The following is a 19,606-nucleotide window of genomic DNA, read 5'->3' as shown; positions in this document are numbered from 1 at the left end:
CATTGCATGATGGCAACCCTAATAACAATGTGTCGTATATTTGATCGTATATTTGTGACACAAACCATTACGTGAAACGTTTATTGATGTGCAATCCTAAAAGTATACTTTAGATATTATAATTTAATAAAATAAAATATTGAGTTGGTATAAAACAGAACACCATAATACTGTTTTCAGTTATTCGCGAGAATCGTAACACAACGCAAAAAAACAAATATTTTGCTATTTTTGACTTTTTTTTTTCAAGATTCAATTAATAGAACATATTTAAAATGTGTGTGTGTGTGGGTGACGTAGGGGATGAATGATACCAAGCAACGGTCTTGACCGGCTTTAACATGGCAAAGTCCAGGATTTATCTTGGTCCCTCTTTCATCTCATCATCCCGTGGTGTCACCTGGGGAACTGCCTTTAACACCCGTTAAAGGTAGTGAGCTAACATGTGCCGCGCGTTCACCCATAAGAACGTTAAAAACTTGGGTTTGGGTGTCGGGATAGTAACCCTCCCCTAGAAAAAACATCCTACTACGAAAAAACGAAAGAAAAGAAAAACAAACCTCTCTAAAGTTGACGAACCCCGCAAACGTTTTAAGGACCGTGATCTGCGAATCTGCACCTGGAATGTTCGCACTCTTTATAGAGAAGGTGCAGTCTTCGCATTGGCAGACGTACTTGAAAAGTACAAGGCCGATATTACTGCCATACAGGAAATACGATGGATTGGGAAAGGCGTCACAACAACACCTAAAGGTGACGCACTGTATTATAGCTGCATGAGTTTGGTTGCGGATTCGTAGTTAGTCGGAGACTAAAACATCTGGTATCCAGCTTCACCCCAGTGAATGAAAGACTTGCTGCAATTCGAATAAAAGCTAAATTCCTCAACATCAGCTTTATTTGCGCCCATGCTCCCACTGAAGAAAAGGACGAACAGACCAAAGATATATTTTACGAGCGCTTAGAAGAAACATATGACCGTTGCCCTGCCCATGACATTAAAATCATTCTAGGCGATTTTAATGCCAAAATTGGAAAGGAGAATATCTTTGGCCCAACAGTCGGGAAATTCAGTCTCCACAGTGAAACATCTGACAATGGTATAAGGCTGATAGACTTTGCAGCTGCAAAAAACATGGTAGTTAGCAGTACCAGATTTAATCATCTCGATATTCATAAGGGCACCTGGCTGTCTCCAGATCAAAGAACAAGTAATCAAATTGATCATGTTGTAATAGATGGAAGACATTCATCCAGCGTGTTGGATGTACGATCGTTCCGAGGCGCAAACATTGATTCGGACCACTACCTTGTTGCAGCAAAGGTACGTACCCGTCTAAACGTTGCAAATAAGGCACGAACAGACTCAACGCGGAAGTTGGACATCGATAGGCTGCAAACACAACAGATAGCCACAGCATATTCCACTCAACTAGCCCAATTGCTTAACGCGAGCACTCCTTGTCCCGATAACATAACAACACAATGACAGCATATTGCCCACTCCATGCAAACAGCCGCAAAATCCATACTTGGATTCCAGAGACCTCCACAAAGGAATTCATGGTATGATCAGGAGTGTCGTGCTGCTACCGAAGAGAAAAATGCAGCATATAGAGCAGTAGCAACGTAGCGCGCGAGAGAGATATCGGGAGAAAAGGAGAGAAGAGAAACGCCTTTTCCGCAAGAAAAAGAGAGAAATGGAAAAGCGGGAGTGTGAAAAAATCGAGATGTACAGGAGCCAGAATGAAGTCCGAAAATTCTACCAAAGAGTGAAACATCAAGAGTGAAACAATCAATCAATACCAATGTGGCTTTAGACCTGGCAAGTCCATCATTGACCAGATATTTACCCTGCGGCAAATCCTAGAGAAGACCCAAGAGATGCAGATCGACATATTTCACCTTTTTGTCGATTATAAAGCAGCATTCGACAGTCCCCTCCGATCAAAGGTATTCCACGCAATGTCTGAATTTGGTATCCCCGCAAAGCTCATCCGGCTTTGTAAGATGACTTTAACTGATACTAGGTCCTCAGTTAAAATTGGAAAGAACCTCTCCGAAGAATTTTGTACCAAAAGAGGTTTCAGACAAGGAGACAGCCTTTCGTGTGACCTATTCAACATTTTGCTGGAAAAGGTAATACGAGATGCAAATGTCAAACGAAATGGCACAATTTACACCTATAGCCACATGTTACTTGTCTATGCTGATGACATAGACATCATGGGACGGTCAGTAAAAGAAGTAACTGATACCTTTAGGAAGGTCGAAGCAGAATCTGCGAAAGTGGGTCTGGCGGTAAACGGCGAAAAGACCAAATTGATGGTGTCGACGCGCAAAGCGTCCATAGAGCTCGGACCAACTGTGGAAGTTGGTACTTACAATTTTGAGGTAGTTAAAGACTTCGTCTACCTCGGCACTGCCATAAACACAACAAACAACATCAGTTGTGAAATAAGAAGAAGAATTGTATTGGCCAACAGATGCTACTATGGTCTAAGTAAGCAATTTAAAAACAAAGCCACATCTCGTCAAACAAAAATAACACTATACAAAACGCTGATACTACCCGTGCTAATGTATGGTTCCGAAGCATGGGTACTTGCGCAAGCAGATAAGGCAGTGCTTGGTGTGTTTGAGAGGAAAATTCTTCGAAAGATCTACGGGCCGATTTGCGTTGACGGTGAATATCGACGTCGTATGAACCACGAGCTATGTAAGCTATACAAAGACATGAATATAGTTAAACGTATCGAGATGCAACGATTGCGTTGGCTAGGCCATATCATGAGAATGAGCGATGATGAACCCGCTAGAAAGGCTTATGAATACATGCCCCATGGCGGTGCACGCAGAATCGGCAGGCCTAAGCTTTGATGGTGCAAACAAGTGGATGAAGAAATGGAAAGGCGCGGTATTCCAAAAAGTCAAGCGAAAAACTGAGAGGAATGGAGATCTTTTCTTAGTTCGGTCTATGGAACAAATGTTCTGTAATGGGCCAACCAAGTAAGTAAGTAAGTATTTAAAATGTATGTACGTTAATAACGGTTTTATTTTCCCCAGCTACATTAAAGGCATGTGGTAATTAATATATGTGTGTATAGGTAGAAAGATAGCGGACAATGACATTTTCAGTCCACATGTACATTGTGTGACGTAGAGAAGATTGGCCAAGCCTTTAACCCACATAGCGCTGATTTTTTTTTTTGCAAGAAAACTTAAAAATGTTCACGAAAATCATAATTTTTTAAACCTTTAAGCATTTTTAAAAAATATCTTTTTCTAAACTTATAGTTTTCTTTACAATCGGACCTTTTTTAAAAGTGTCAAAAACTTTAGAGGATAAAATAGGTGTATCCTTATATGCCAATCCCTTGGTTTTTGGTTGAAAAAATACTCTTACTATATTCCTAACAAATCCCTGACTTTATAAGATCCTAACATTTATGATTCAACTTTTATCGCATATTTAAATTGTTCATCAAAAGTCGAAAATTACAAAAAGTCGATTTTTTTAAATAACTTGGGGTTTAGGCCAATTGCGTGGAACTTTGGACGAATCCTACTCTGGTGGTGTCCTTTCTGAACTTGTAGTTCGAGGCAGAGTCGAATCAATGAAATTAAGACATACACATACGAGTACGTAGAAGCTGCTACAACAACATCATAGGTCAATCTTTCGTACCGAATTGACCTGAAACCGAAAGTTTTTCGACCAGCGGCTGCCAACCCAGCATCATATGCTGTTACAACAACAACATACTAATTCGAACAGACTTACTTACTTAGCTGGCTTTTTACAGAAAATTTGCTCCATAATCCGAACTAAGAAAGATCTCCAATCCTCTCTGTTTGCTGCTGTCTTTTCCTAATCTGGGATATGTGGCTTTCTGATGTCTCGTCTCATTGTTCTCCCCAACGAAGCTTTGCCTTCCAGATCTGCGTGAACCTCTATGCCGTCCGTATTTATACGCCTTTTTAGTGAATTCACCATCACTCTTTCTTATCACATGTCTAGCCAACGCAATGGTTGTATCTCGATATCTTTAACTATACTGATGTCGTTGTATAGTTGATACAGTTCGTTGTTCATACGACGTCGATATTCGCCGTCCACGCAGATTGGCCCGTAAATCTTTCTCTCGAACACTCACAAGCACTGCCTTATCTTCTTGAGGAAGTAACCATGCTTCGGAACCATACATTAACACGGGCAGTATCTGTGTTTTGTAAAGTGTTACTTTTGTTTGACGAGATGTGGCTTTATTCTTAAACTTCTTACTTGGCCAACACAATTCTTCTTAATATTTCACAACAGATGTTGTTTGTTGGGTTTATGGCGGTGCCGAGGTAGACGAAGTCTATTTCTACCTCAAACTTGTAGGTACCAACATTCACAGATGGTGCTTGATCTGTGGACGCATTACGCGTCGATACCATCAACTTGGTTTTATCGACTTTTACTGACAGACCGACATTAGCAGATTCCCTTTCACCTTTTGCAAAGGTCAGTTACTTCCTTTGCCGATCTATCAATGATGTTAAGGTCGTCGGCATAAGCAACATCCAACAGGATGTTGAAGAGATCACACGACAGGTCGTCTCCTTGCCTGAAACCTCTTTTGGTAATAAACTCTTCGCAGAGGTTCTTTCCTAGTTTAACTGAGGACCGAGTATCAGTTAATGTCATCGTACAAAGCCGAATGAGGATTGCGGGGATACCAAAATCAAACATGGTTTGGAACACCTTTGAACGTATAGGGCTGTCGAAGGCTGCTTTATAATCGACAAAAAGATGGAAGGTGTCGATCTGCATTTCTTTGGTCTTTTCCAGGATTTGTTTCAAGGTAAATATCTGGCCAATTGTGGATTTGCCCTGTCTAGAGCCATATGCTTTAGTCGTTCACACAATATGCCTAATACTATCTTATATGCAATAGGGAGCAGACGTATGCCCCTGTAATTGGTGCACACAGTTGTGTCTCCCTTCTTCTGGACTGGACATAGGATGCTCGAGTTCCAATCGTTGGGTACGCGTTCTTTCTGCTAGATGGTGCTAACTATCTGATGCATACACCTTATCAGCGCGTCGCCTCCGGTTTTGAAAAGCTTGGCTGGTAGGCCATAGGCGGCTCTTGCTGTCTTATTATTCTTCAGGCGGTTTATTGTTGTCCTTATCTAATCTTGTCCGGCGGGTATACATTCAATACCATCTTCTGGGATTGGATCTGTGGTACCTTCGTTGTTTTCGTTAGTATTGGATACCAGCAGTTTGGAAACACATGTCTGTATCAAAGCCATCAGTTTGATACTTCATTCTTTGGTAGAATTTTTGGACTTCAATCTGGCTCCTGTACCTTCTCTATAAAGAGTGCGAACATTCCAGGTGCAGATGGGCAGATCACGGTCCTTAAAACGTTTGCGGTGGTCGTCAACTTTAGATCGGGCTACTAACCCGACGCCCAATCCCAAGTTTTTAACGTTCTAATGGGTGAATGCGTGCACACGTTAGCTCACTACCTTTAACGGGTGTTAAAAGCAGCTCCCCAGGTGACACCACGGGGAGGTCAGTGTCCACTTGATGAAGTTGTCAACTTTTATTTGAACTTTTCATTCACAATTTTGGGTTTTAATTTTACCGATTTTTGTCGGTAACTTAAAAAATGAGTTAGAGAATCGCACTACAGGAAATTAATAATTTACTATAACAATAAATAAAAATATTAAAGAAAACTAAAAACTTCTCTTGATTTACACAATATTTTTCAAAAGGCACGTGTTGTTAGCCGAGTTGCATACAAAATGTGTTTGTCTAAGTCTTACGACTTGAAGGCATATTTGCAAATCATCCATTTCCTTAACTGTAGGCTAATATTTATTCAAATGTCTATAACATTTAAATACCAACCAACAATCACAACTGACCATAGCAATATGGTCAAAAAGTCTGAAGACATTGAATCCGAAAACTGAAAACTCAACAAGATATCGAGTAAACTTAATGTCATCTCAAGTGATGCCATTCAAAAGTGACATTACAATCAGCCTTGCTGGTTGCAACAATAAAATGGCCAAATCGTATAAAACTATAAAGGCCGGCCATAAGACAACAAGGCAATAAATAATAACAGCACGAAATGTGAAAAGGAGAAAACCTTTAAGGTACAGACGACAGGCTCGACGAAAGACAGACAGACATCAGGCGAACTGGCATGAAGTCTTTAGTAAATAGTCACAGTAAGGAAAACAACAAAATCTAGGCAACAAGTTTAAAATAATACTTTTAGTAAAGTCAGCCAGAAAGAAAGGAAGATAAATAACAATAACAACAACAATAACACTGGCAAGAGGGCAAATGAAATGGACAAAATAAAAAATAGTTAAGAGTCAAGAAACTGGTCATACACACATATGGTCAATTTGAAACAATAAACAATTGATGGAATTGTTGGCAACAATTTGCAAACGACTCCCAACAATAATGTCAACAACAATAATAACAACAACAAACAACAGCAGCAGTGGTAACAACTTACCAAGCAATGACCGAGCAGCCAGCCAAACCAACCGATCGGTGATTGCAATGGCAACTGCTGCACTACGGTAACAGCAATAACAATAACAACAACTATAAAAAATAATAAAGAGGCAAAACTGTCAATGATATCGCATGTTTCACTGTTGTGTCAGACAGACAGACATGGACAGCATAAATTTTAAACATGCATATGAGGCCACTTAAGAGAGGTATCGTTCAGCTATGCAAAGGATTTTTATTTTGTTTTTGAGACCTTTGATTTGTTTGTGTTTTGGAATGACGGATAATAATAAATTATTATAACAGTAAAGGTGGCGTGGACCCGTCTGCGGGATGGATGTAGTACGAGGGGCACTAGAAAACCTTCTGGCCTAGGCAACGCGCAGTGTCACCAGGCGTTATTTGAAATTCTTTTTGGAAAGTTTGACAGTTTTTAGCCTAAGCGTACTCGGGGCAGTTTGACATACAACCATGGGTGGAGCAGTTTACAGTTTATACCTCCATGGTTCCGAGCATCTTCTGGCGAAGAAAAATGTTGACCATGTATTTTTTTTTATGTGCAGGAATCAAATGAAGTCATTGGATCCCCAGTCAGGACTGTACGGCGCATGACCCATCAATTCCACGTTTTGTCCGGTCAAACAGGCGCTGGTTTGAATCGATGTGTGAAAGCTCGTATTGTCACGATGCAGAACGATTCGTCTTCTCTTGTTCGTTTTTCGAATTCCTCAGGAGACTTCGGGCAAACAAATTGTAGTGTAACACTCAGAATTAACCGTCCTACAATTCTCAACCCGTATAGCCACCTCACTGTCAGTTTTGCCGAAGAAACAGGTGACCATTTGCTTCGAAGGTCTTCTTCCATGAAAAACTTTCGTAGGATTTGGCTCGCCTTCGAAGATTCACACTTTCGATTGCTTGTTTATTTCGGGCTCATACCCATAGGTCCAAGATTAGCCGTCTGTAACGGTCTTATAAATGTCGTTTGAAGCACCGTGATTGTCTTTATTCACAATTTCTTTGTACCAATTCCCCAATACCCTTTTTTTGAGCGATTGACCAATTTTTCTGGATCTAAGGAGAATAATCCATTTTTGCCGACAGGTGTTCATGCAATATCAAACGTTAGTTGGTGGAAGAAATGCTATGGCGATCTTGCATTATCCGTTCACGCACGGCTTAATTTTTATGTGACACAACGGCCGATTTTGAGCGACCCTCACGACTTTGGTTTTTTGCGAGTGTTGGCCACGATTGAATTCATTAAACCAGTTGTTCATAGTGATATAGGATGGCCCTTTATCGACATACAAATGTTTAATTTTATCAATGCACTCTTGTCGTAATTGTCCACGTCGAAAGTTGTAAAAAATGATCGGACGAAAATGTTAACAAGTAAATTCCATTTGTTTGCAAAGTGATTTTTTCACGTAACTGTAAACAACCCAACAGATTGTCATATGTCAAACTGTTCTGAGCGTAAAAACTGTCAAACTTAAAAAAAAAACAGTAGGCCGACTATGTAATACCCTACACCAGTCGAAATATGTAAACATGGACCTATCTTAACAATTTTAAGTGGCGAAATTTCGTGGCCACTGGGGACCACCTATGTAAAATTTCAGCTAGTTCAAGCAAAAAATGTGGCTAAGATCCCTAAAATACCTTAAATCGGGAGGTATCGTTAAATGGGGAATATACCGAACCGTGGACCTATCTTGACAATTTTTAGTGGAGCAATTTCGCGGCCATTGAGAACCTCAAATGTAAAATTTCAGCTAGTTTAGGCAAAAAATGTGGCTAAGATCCATAAAATACCTTAAATCGGGAGGTATCGTTATATGGGGACTATACCGAACCGTGGACCTATCTTGACAATTTTTAGTGGAGCAATTTCGCGGCCATTGGGAACCTCAAATGGTTTGGGCAACAAATGCGGCTAAGATCCTTAAAATACCTTAAATCGGGAGGTACCGTTATATGGGGGCTATACCAAAACTTGGACCGATATAGCCCATCTTCGAACTTGATCTTCCGACGGCTAAAAAAAATGGTATTCCCCAATTTTCAGCGAAATCGGTCAACAAATGCGACCTGTATGTTGCGAACGGACGGACATGCATAAATCGACTCAGAAAGTGATTCTATGTATATCCCTAGAAGGAACTATGGGTCTATCTCGCTTCCTTTTGTATGTTACATACAAATGCACTAACACATAATACCCTTTACCACATAGTGGTGTAGGGTATAAAAAAACAGTAAGGAAAGGATCAAAGTCGGGCGGGGCCGACTATATGATACCCTACACCACTGTGAATATGTAAAATATAAATCGGAGCTATATCCAAATCTTAACCGATTTCGATATAAATTGGCACATTCATTTCCAGACCGAATTCTGTCACACATTCCAAATATCATTGAAATCGGATATATATAGCGTGTTTGGTGTAGCAAATACGCGAAATCGGTCGAAAATATATACAAGAGCTATATCCAAATCTGAACCGATTTCGATATAATTTGGCACATTTATTTCTAGACCGAATTCAGTCACACATTCCAAATTGCATCGAAATCGGAAATATTTAGTGTGTTTGATAGAGAAAATACGTAAAATCGGCCGAAAATATATATGGAAGCTATATCCAAATCTGAACCGATTTCGAAATAATTTGGCACACTTATTTCCAGACTAAATTGAGTCAAACATTCAAAATTTCATCAAAATCGGACGTATATAACGTGTTTGGTGCAGCAAATACGTGAAATCGCGCGAAAATATATATGGGAGTTATATCCAAATCTGAACCGATTTCGATATAATTTAGCACATTTATTTCTAGACTGAATTCAGTCACACATTCCAAATTTCATCGAAATCGGACATATACAGCATGTTTGGTACAGTAAATACGTGAAATCGGCCGAAAATATATATGGGAGCTATATCCAAATCTGAACCGATTTCGATATAATTTGGCAGACTTTTTTCTAGACCGAATTCAGTCAAACATTCCAAATTTCATCAAAATCGGACTTATATAGCGTGTTTGGTGCAGCAAATACGTGAAATCGGGCGAACATATATATGGGAGCTATATCCAAATCTGAACCGATTTCGATATAATTTGGCACATTTATTTCTAAACCGAATTCAGTCCCACATTCTAAATTTCATTGAAATCGGACATATATTGCGTGTGTGGTACAGAAAATACGTGAAATCGGCCGAAAATATATATGGGAGCTATATCCAAATCTGACCCGATTTCTATATAATTTATCACACTTATTTGTAGACCGAATTCAGTCACACATTCAAAATTTCTTCAAAATTGGACGTACATAGCGTGTTTGGTGCAGCAAATACGTGAAATCGGGCGAACATATATATGGGAGCTATATCCAAATCTGAACCGATTTTCACCAAAAGCAATAGCGTTCTTCCTATGGCTAAAAAAGTTGTAGTCCGCTATTTTCAGCTGAATCGGACAAAAAATGCGACCTGTACGTTGCGAACAAAAATACATGGACAGACGGACAGACAGACAGACGGACGGAGATGCATAAATCGACTCAGAAAGTGATTATATGTATATCCCCAAAAGGAACTATGGGTCTATTTCGTTTCCTTTTGTATGTTACATACAAATGCACAAACACATAATACCCCTTACCACAGTGTGGTGTAGGGTATAAAAAATGTCAAATGACACCTGGCGACACTGGGTGTTGCCTAGGCCATAAGGTTTTCTAGTGCCTATCGTATGCATATAAATCTATATAAATAAAAATCAAATGTCGTTCGTTGGTAATGGCATCAGCTGAGAACTGCTGGACCGATTTGGATAATTCTTTTTTGAAATGTTCGTCATAACCCAACTTAGGTTTTTATGCAAAGAAAATGTGACCACGCCCACTTTTACACCCACTTTTTTAATTTTAATCTTTTCTACAAAAACTACAAAAATGATTTTCCTGAAATTGTCATACTCATAGAATGAACAGGGATGGCCCCCGGTGAAAATAGGCTACATAATTTGTTGAATTTCGGAAGGGGCGGGGTACTTCTTCTATACCCTATTTCTTTAAAAATGCAATATTTACAATAATTACGAATGTATCGGTTGGGAAAGTAATTTGCGAGACAATTGTGGTTGAGTCTCCTACCTTACCTACTTATATGAGAACCAAAAACTTGACCACACCCACTTTTTAAAATATTTTACATCTACAAAACTACTGGACCGATTCGATGGCCCCCGAAACCGGCTACATATTTTATTGAATTCCAGAGGGGGCGTGGTACGTCCCATATGCGATATTAAAAAACGCTATATTTTCAAATATTACGAATGTATAGGTTTACAAATTTACGAACTAATCTACAATCCAGGCACTTCTTTGGGGCCTAAAGAGCCGACCACGCCTGTTCTTTTTTAATATGTGATATCTCCAATACTACTGAACCAATTTCCATGAAATCTGCAGCAAAAGCTCAAGGTTTTCCTTTGTTTTTGGGAGACAATGGGGTTGTGTGTATACTAGGTAAATATTTGGAGCCAAATTACCGGACCACGCCCACTTTTTAAATATGTTATATATTGAAAACTAATGACCACGCCCACTCTTTTCAATACATTATTTTTTGAAAACTACTGAACCAAATTTAATGCAATTTTCAGAAAATTTTCAAGAATATCCCGTGGTCCAAAATACCCTTTATTTATAGAAGAATTTCCGGGGCTTATTTGCTAAACTTATTTGCTAAACTTATGAGTGTAACGGCTTGCAAATTAATTTTCGAGACAAGGGTGGTTGCGCCTCCGACCAAGAAAAACGATATGTTTACAATGAATTTAAATGGTGAGGTTCAACGGTCCATCAGCCATGAAAAACTAAAACATATAAGTCTCAATAAGCGGGAGAATTCGACTTAACATTTTTTTAACTTTTATAATTAGATCGCTTTAGGATAAAGACGGGGGACATGGACGACAATAAATCCTAAAGAGCATCAATGGCCGAAAAAAATCGACAAAGTCCGTGTGAGAATAGAAAGGCTACACACAAAGTCTGTAGATACATTTAAAAACCTCATCGGCTTGACAATGGACCGAAGAAGTGAGGTAGAAAATACCAATTTTTCATTTGTCAAGCATAAAGTTCATAAAACTCATTACGGTGGGCCAGCAACGCGGACCGGGGTCTGTTAGTAATTAAAATAAGACTACCAGACTTACATATGAATGGAATAGTTAATAAATATTATAATGTTGTTAAGCGCGTTCATAGGTTGTTTGAAATCTATGGATTTTTCCCTTATTCTCAAAAAAAAAAAAAAATATTTTGTGAGGACCCGTGACCGTGATCTGGATATATAGAAGTCAATTTCATATTATTATATTTTAATGAAACCCCAAAAATATAAACACAGCAATTAGGAAATGTCAAACTGGATCACTTTGTCAAGTTTTGTCAAGCTGGATCACTTTGACCAGCTCTTTCAGAACTTTGATTTACTCTCGGAGATAAAGCTGTTGGTCATAAAGAACAAAAATTGTTATCATATAAAATCCATCAAATTTTATCTTTAAGGCCACAATGGTCGAGGTAAAATTTCTTCCACCGTACGTACACCTTTCTAATGTCAGTAAGCAGGGACTTGCTCACGAAAGGTATTATATCGCTGCAAACAGGACCACATGGAGTATCTTCGGTAAAACTTTCAAAACTATACTCGAAGAGAACATAAACCGAACATTTTGAACTTTTGTGAGGTTGGTACATCATTGTTGCCTGATATAGGCAACAAAGTATTGGCCAAATCTGATACACAATTCGTAAACTTATCTCACTGATCAGTCATTTCTTTCTTTAGAAATTTTGGCCTAAAAAAAGACAAAAAGTTCCGTCATAATATGGGCTACAAATACAACATGCTGGAAAAAATTTAACACGAATGTAGGTAAGTCCTGAAACTGCACTTTTGCGACAAATGTTTAAAATTTTGTGTGGGAGGTACCCGAAAGAAAGAGAGGGGATGAAATTTTAAATAGAGATATTTTGTGACAACGGAGGCCCAAATGCCTATATAAGGGTAGAAAATGCATAAAAAATCTTCAATCGGGTGCCGACATTATATGAGGCTATATCAAAGTGTGGACCTACGTTGACAATGTTTAGTGGAGGCCAACACATGTAGCTAAACTCCTGACAATTGAACATTTTTGGTGTAGAAGTTTTGTGACCACTTTGAACGTCAAATGTCAAATAACAGGTTGTTCGGTCAAAATCGGGAGATACATGGGCCTGTATTGTCAAATTTCAGTGGAGAGGTGGGAACCTCTTAAATGGCAAATTACTGCAAGTTTGGTTAAACATTGTAGCTAAAATCCTCAGAATAACGAAAATCGGGAGGTACCGTTATACCAAAACATGGACCTATGTTGATAATTTTTGGTGGATAAGTTTTGTGACCAATAGGAACCTAAAATGACAAATTACATATAGTTCGGTTAGAAATTTTAGTTAAAACCCCTAAAAACAACTGAAGTCGGGAGGTACTCTTATATAGGGGCTATACCAAAACATGGACTGTGTTGACAATTTTTAGTGGAAAAGTTGTATGATCTCTGGGAACCTCAAACGTCAAATTACAGGTAATTCGGTCAAAAAATTTGTTAAAACCGTCAAAATACCGAAAATAGGGAGATACCGTTTTATTGAAGTTATACCGAAACATGGACCTATGTTAACAATTTTTGGTGGACATGTTTTGTGGGAACCTCAAATCTTAAATTGCAGACATTTCGGTCCAAAAATGTGGTTAAAACCATCCAAACCCGATAATCGGGAGGAACCGTTATATGGGGGCTATACAGAGACATGTACCTACATATGTTGACAATTTTTGGTAGAGTAGTTTTATGATAACTGGGAGCCTCAAACGTCAAATTGCAGGGACTTCTGTCAAAAAATGTAGCTAAAATCCTCAAAATACCGTTGAACATGTACCTATATTGACAATTTTTGGTAGGCATGTTTTGTGTCCTCTGGGAACCTTAAACTCATGTTACAGATAGTTCGGTCAAAATAATAAAAATCGGGAGATACCGTTATATGGAGGCTATACCAAAACATGGACCTATGTGGACAATTTTTATGTGGGGGCTATATCAAAACCTGGGCCGATATAACCCATCTTCGAACTTGACCTGCCTATAAAAAAAGGCACTCGGGTGCAAAAATATAGCGTTCTAGCTTAATTATTGCGGACGATAGAGTGATTACAACAGACGATGTACGTTCGTACGAACAGACTCAACAGGGAAGTTGGACATCAGTAAACTGCAATCACAACATATAGCCACAGCATTTACTATTCAACTGGATCAACGAATCAATCAAAGAACTCCTCATCCCGATAACATTACAACACAATGACAAAGTATTTCCTACTACATGCAAACAACCGCAAAATCCATACTTGGCTACCGGGACCTCCACCAAGGAACCCATGGTGTGACCAGGAGCGTCGTGCTACCGAAGTGAAAAATGCGGCATATAGCTTTAAATACATATAGCTTTATATACATATATCAGGTGAAAAGGAGAAACGTCTTTTCCGCAGGAAAAAAGGGAGAAATGGAAAAGCGGGAGTGTGAAAAAATCGAGATGTACAGGCGAATGAAGTCCGAAAAATCGATCAAAGAGTGAAACATCAAACTGATGGCTTTGCTACAGGCACATCCTCTAATAGAGACCAGCGAGGTAATTTGGTAACTAATACAAATAGTGTGCTCGGGATATGGAAAGAGCATTTTCCGCACTGTTGGTATCCAATACTGCTGAAGATGACGAAGATACCACAGATCCAATCCCAGAAGATGGTATTAAATGTATACCGCCCGGCCAAGATGAGGTAAGGACATCAATAAATTGGCTGAAGAATAATAAGACAGCAGGAGCCGATGATGTACCAGTCGAGTTGTTCAAAACTGGAGGCGACACGCTGACAAGGTGTATACATCAGCTAGTTAGCACCATCTGGCAGGAAAAACGCGTAGCCGGCGATTGGACCCTGACCATCCTGTGTCACGTCCACAAGAAAGGAGATAAGACTGAATGTCCTAACTACATGGACATAAGTCTTCTCCCTATTGCCTACAAGATAGTATCAGGAATATTACTCGAACGTCTAAAGCCTATGGTGAACGAGATAATTGGGCCATACCAATGCACCTTTAGACCTAGCAAATCCACCATTGAGCAGATATTTACGTTGAGGCAAATCCTGGAATAGACCCAAGAGTTACAGATCTACCCTTACCATCTGTTTACCGATTATAGAGCAGCCTTCGATAGCCCCTTACGTTTAAAGGTATGTTCCAGAAAGTTGTTTGCTGATATCTTTGCTACATTATTTTGGTCCATTGTTTTCTTGAACCGAGAAAAAAGGATAAAAATCGCATTTGATTTGCTATTTTGACCATTAAGAACCATTTCTACAGAGTTCGTATGTTCTAGAAAGTTGTTTACTAAGATCTAAGGTACATTTTCTAGTTGATTGTTTGCTTTAATTTTAATCGGTTTGATATCTGTAGACTAAAATCCGAGAAAAAATTAAAAGGGAAATTTGACCTTGACGATTTTGACCTTGAAGGTGAAGTTGAATGGATTTTATGTGTTCACAATTATTATTCTCTAAGACGAGAGCTACAACTTTTCGTATACGAGTAAACCCAAATTCTTGGCGGTTTAGAAGATATGGGCCTGACAAAATGATCCCATTTGACATATAGGCCTCAAGTCTTTGGAGGCCCATAACCGCGAAAGTTGAAGTGATAGGGAAAAACGCCGGGACACGTGTCTTCTTATTTTTGGTCTTCTATTCCGCAGCGGTTTCAGAATATGGTTTATAATTTTCGTGTCGCACAGTGTTATTAGCCCGAATTGGCTGTAAATTGGAATTTTAAGTTCCGCATGGGACAGACACTTCCCCATCAAACATTGTGAACATAGGTCCTGGTTTTGACATAGCCCCCATATAACGATACCACCGAATCAGGCGTTTTAAAGTTTTTATATACATTTTCGGCCAACATTGGCTGTAGTTTGCTTATGGGGTTCTCAGTGGTCAAAAAATGTTATTTACTAAAAAGTTAAAAATAAAAATAATTAAAACAAGTGAGCAAAGGCTATAGTCGAGACAGTGTCGACTATGTGATACCCCATGCATAAGCTTTTCACTTGTAAACACTTCTTTTAGGGAGATACTAAAAATTTCACCCATCTGGCTTTTATACCAAATGACTTAAGGCGAACTGAAACAAAATAAATATTATTTAATTCTATATTTGACTGCTGTCGACATCTATTTGGCACTGATTGAAACCTTTGCTGGGCTTCTTGATTGGCATTTTACATGTCTTTAATACACCAAGTAGAAGCAGAGGTATTTGTCATTACAGTAAAAACTTCTAAATATTAAAATTGTGATAGCTTAGCGCCATTTGCAATAACTCTGATATTTTACCATAAATGCCACATTTTGTATTAATTTAAAGCTCAAATGGTTTAGTTTCATTATCAAGCTCTCTCTTTGGAATACGTCCAACAGAAGCAGAAATATCTGGTATGGAAATAAAATTCCAGAATTTGAAAATTGGGATATCCCTGCATCTTTTTGAACATCACAAGCATTTCACCAATTTTGGTAACACAATTGGAAACATTTTAAAGCTCATAATATCTTCATTGTTAAAACGCATCCAACCAAAGTTGAGATACTAGTCAGTACATTTCAACTAAAACTAGTAAAAAGTCGTTAAGTTCGGCCGGGCCGAACTTTTTATACCCTCCACCATAAAATTGTCTTAATTAAAATGGAATAATTAGGGTCCTTTCACAATTTTAGGTGGAACAACTTTTCGACAATGGATAGACTCCTACTGCCTCCCACTATTGCTTAAATTACACTGTGAGCACAAATGTTGGGGCAGAGATATTTCCTTTTGGATATGAAAGCCCTTGGTGTGTGTATATTAAAAACCCCGAAGGACAGATGCGCCGTGAGTCGAACTTCCACGTTATAGCGTGAAGTTTTTGCAAAAGACCCTGTAAGCCATCATGAATTAGCATTATATCTTTGTTTGTTGTTTTTGTAGAGCACTTAAGCAACAGTGAACAAAGATATAACGTTAATTCCACTGAAAATTCTCGAAAATCGGGAGGTACAGTTATATGGGGGGATATACCAAAACATGGACTTATATTGATGATTATTTTTGAATAGACAAAATTGTAGCTAAAATTCTCAAAATACCGATCATTACAGCTAGTTCGTTTAAAAATTGCAGCTAAAATTCTCAAAATACCGAAAATCGGGAGATACCGTTGTGTGGGGGCTATACCAAAACATGGACCTATGTTGACGATGTTTCGTTGGAGATGTTTTATGACCACTGAGATCTTCAAATGTCAAATTACAGCTAGTTCGGTTAAAATTTGTAGCTAAAATTCTCAAAATACCGAAATTCGGGAGGTACCGATATATGGGGGCTATACCAAACCACGGACCTATGTTGACGATGTTTCGTGGATATATTTCATGACCACTGAGAACCTCAAATGTCCAATTGCAGATAGTTCGGTTAAAAATTGTGGGTAAAATTCTCAATATACCGAAAATCGGGAGGTACCGATATATGGGGGTTATACCAAACCACGGACCTATGTTGACGATGTTTCGTGGATATATTTCATGACCACTGAGAACCTCAAATGTCCAATTGCGGATAGTTCGGTTAAAAATTGTGGCTAAAATTCTCAATATACCGAAAATCGGGAGGTACCGTTATATGGGGACTATACCAAAACATGGACCTATGCCCATATCCTTTGGGATATAAGTTTGTTGATCACTAGGAACCCTAAGTGTCAAATTATAGCTAATTCCGTCCGCAAATGTGGCGAAGAACGTCAAAATACCTCAAATCCGGAGGTATCGTTATGTGGGGGCCATACCAAATAGTGGACCGATATAGCCCATCTTCGAACTTGACCTGCCTATGGAAAAAAGACCCTCGGGTGCAAAATTTCAGCACTCTGTCTCATTTATTGCGGACGCTAGAGTGATTACAACAGACGGACGGACAGACGGACATGGCTAGATCGTCTTAGAATTTTATCCTGATCAAGAATATATATATACTTTATAGGGTCGCAAATGATTAGTTCGATGTGTTACAAACGGAATGACAAACTTAATATACCCTCCATACTATGGTGGAGGGTATAAAAATGGGAAAGTGGGATGTGCGTGAATTTTTGTCCACATAAGTTTTTTTGCCGATTCCGACTCTTGAATATTATGCGACCATCAGCAAACTTAATATGCTTCTTCCTCTATGGGACCCCTCAAAATTTCGTGATACGATCAAAATTGCGATCTGTAGCGTCCCAGCATAAAAGGTCCTCCCAAAATCATGGGTTTTGTATGGGATTTTTGGCAGCCGTCACTACTCACAAACCCCCTTTCTTCCCCATTATTTTTACAAGGGCATGTTGCACTCAGTTTCTAGTTATTTTATGACCACTAGAATAACTAGTTATTCTGTGGCCAATAGAAGTTTAAAAGTAAGGTGAAAAAATTCTATTTTTAGATCAGTTGATGTAGAGAATTTGTTTTTAATTTCATCACACTTCTTACTTTTATTTTACTTTATTTTATTTCGCTGGCTGCTCGGGTTGAACCTACGAACCCTCTGATTTCTAGCCAAAGACACTGCACACTGTGCCACGCACACGAATATTAAGGGTTGCTTAAGAACTTAAATGTGCAGTGCACATGTGCACCACGAACTGTTATTTTTTAATTAACAAAAACTCGCGTGCCGACGGTGAGCGTTGAACACACAACCCTAGGATTTATAGTTGGACACACACACACACACTGTACCACCATCCTCATTTCTTAGTGAGGAGTAAGGTAAGTAGGTTTGTCTTGTAAATTTTTTAAGAAGTAACCCATTACTTTTCAGATTACTTGTAATGCGAAAAGAAGCTTGTTTACATTACTTTGTAATGGGTTACGTAATGACTAACGGATCCGAATTTTTGCTGGGGTGATTAAAAAAGGGAAAATGGGATTTATTAACGACTATTGCAATATCTCCGTTATTTGACCACCTATGCCAACCTACCTCATTGTGAAGATGGGATTTTCTGCATCCATAGTCAGACTTTGCTTTTCGAAGGTCTTCCACCAAGCCTGTGATATTCGTCATTATAATTAAAATGAAAAGTTGGGTTTCATTAGCGACTATGTATGTATATGGATAGTTTTTTGCGAGTAAACTTTCTATCTTTTGTTAGCACAACATTCCAATTAACAACCAAAATTCAAATCGTCAAAAAGTCTTAAATCGGTTGGTACCCTTACATTGGGCATTTGGCAAAACGTGCTGTCAGATTTTTGAAAGGAATGTTCTGTGCCTCTTATATTGTTTAATGTTTTATATCCCCAACGAAGAGTGAATACCAAATTTTACCCATTTTGGTAGTATATTGAGGCTAAAACCATGAACATACCGAAAATCGGGAGGTACCGTTTTGTGGGGACTATATGAAGACGTAGACCTATAACGATAAATTTCAGGTGGAAAGTTTTATACCTTCAACGAAGACAAAATACAATATTTCAGACGTTACGGTGGGATGTTACGTCACAACCTTGAAAATACCGAAAATCGGGAAGTACCGTTCTATGGGGTTATATGAAGACGTAGGCCTGTATCGACAAATTTCTGGTGAACAGTTTAATACACCCTGCGAAGATTAAATATCGAATTTCAGCCATTTCGAGAGGTACCGTTCTTTGGGGATTATATGAAGACGTGGAGCTACACCGATAAATACCAGGTGGCGAAGTCTATGTAACAAATTTCAGCCATTTCGGTTGGCTTATGAGACTAAAACCTTTAAAATACCGAAACTCGGGAGTTACCGTTCTATATATGTCAAAACGTCCATTTTCAATACCAAATTTCCTAGGAG

The sequence above is a fragment of the Musca autumnalis genome, unplaced genomic scaffold (assembly GCF_047663935.1).
Source record: "Musca autumnalis isolate F117 unplaced genomic scaffold, ASM4766393v1 scaffold_5, whole genome shotgun sequence".
Classification (NCBI taxonomy): domain Eukaryota; kingdom Metazoa; phylum Arthropoda; class Insecta; order Diptera; family Muscidae; genus Musca; species Musca autumnalis.
This window is presented reverse-complemented; position numbering follows the sequence as displayed.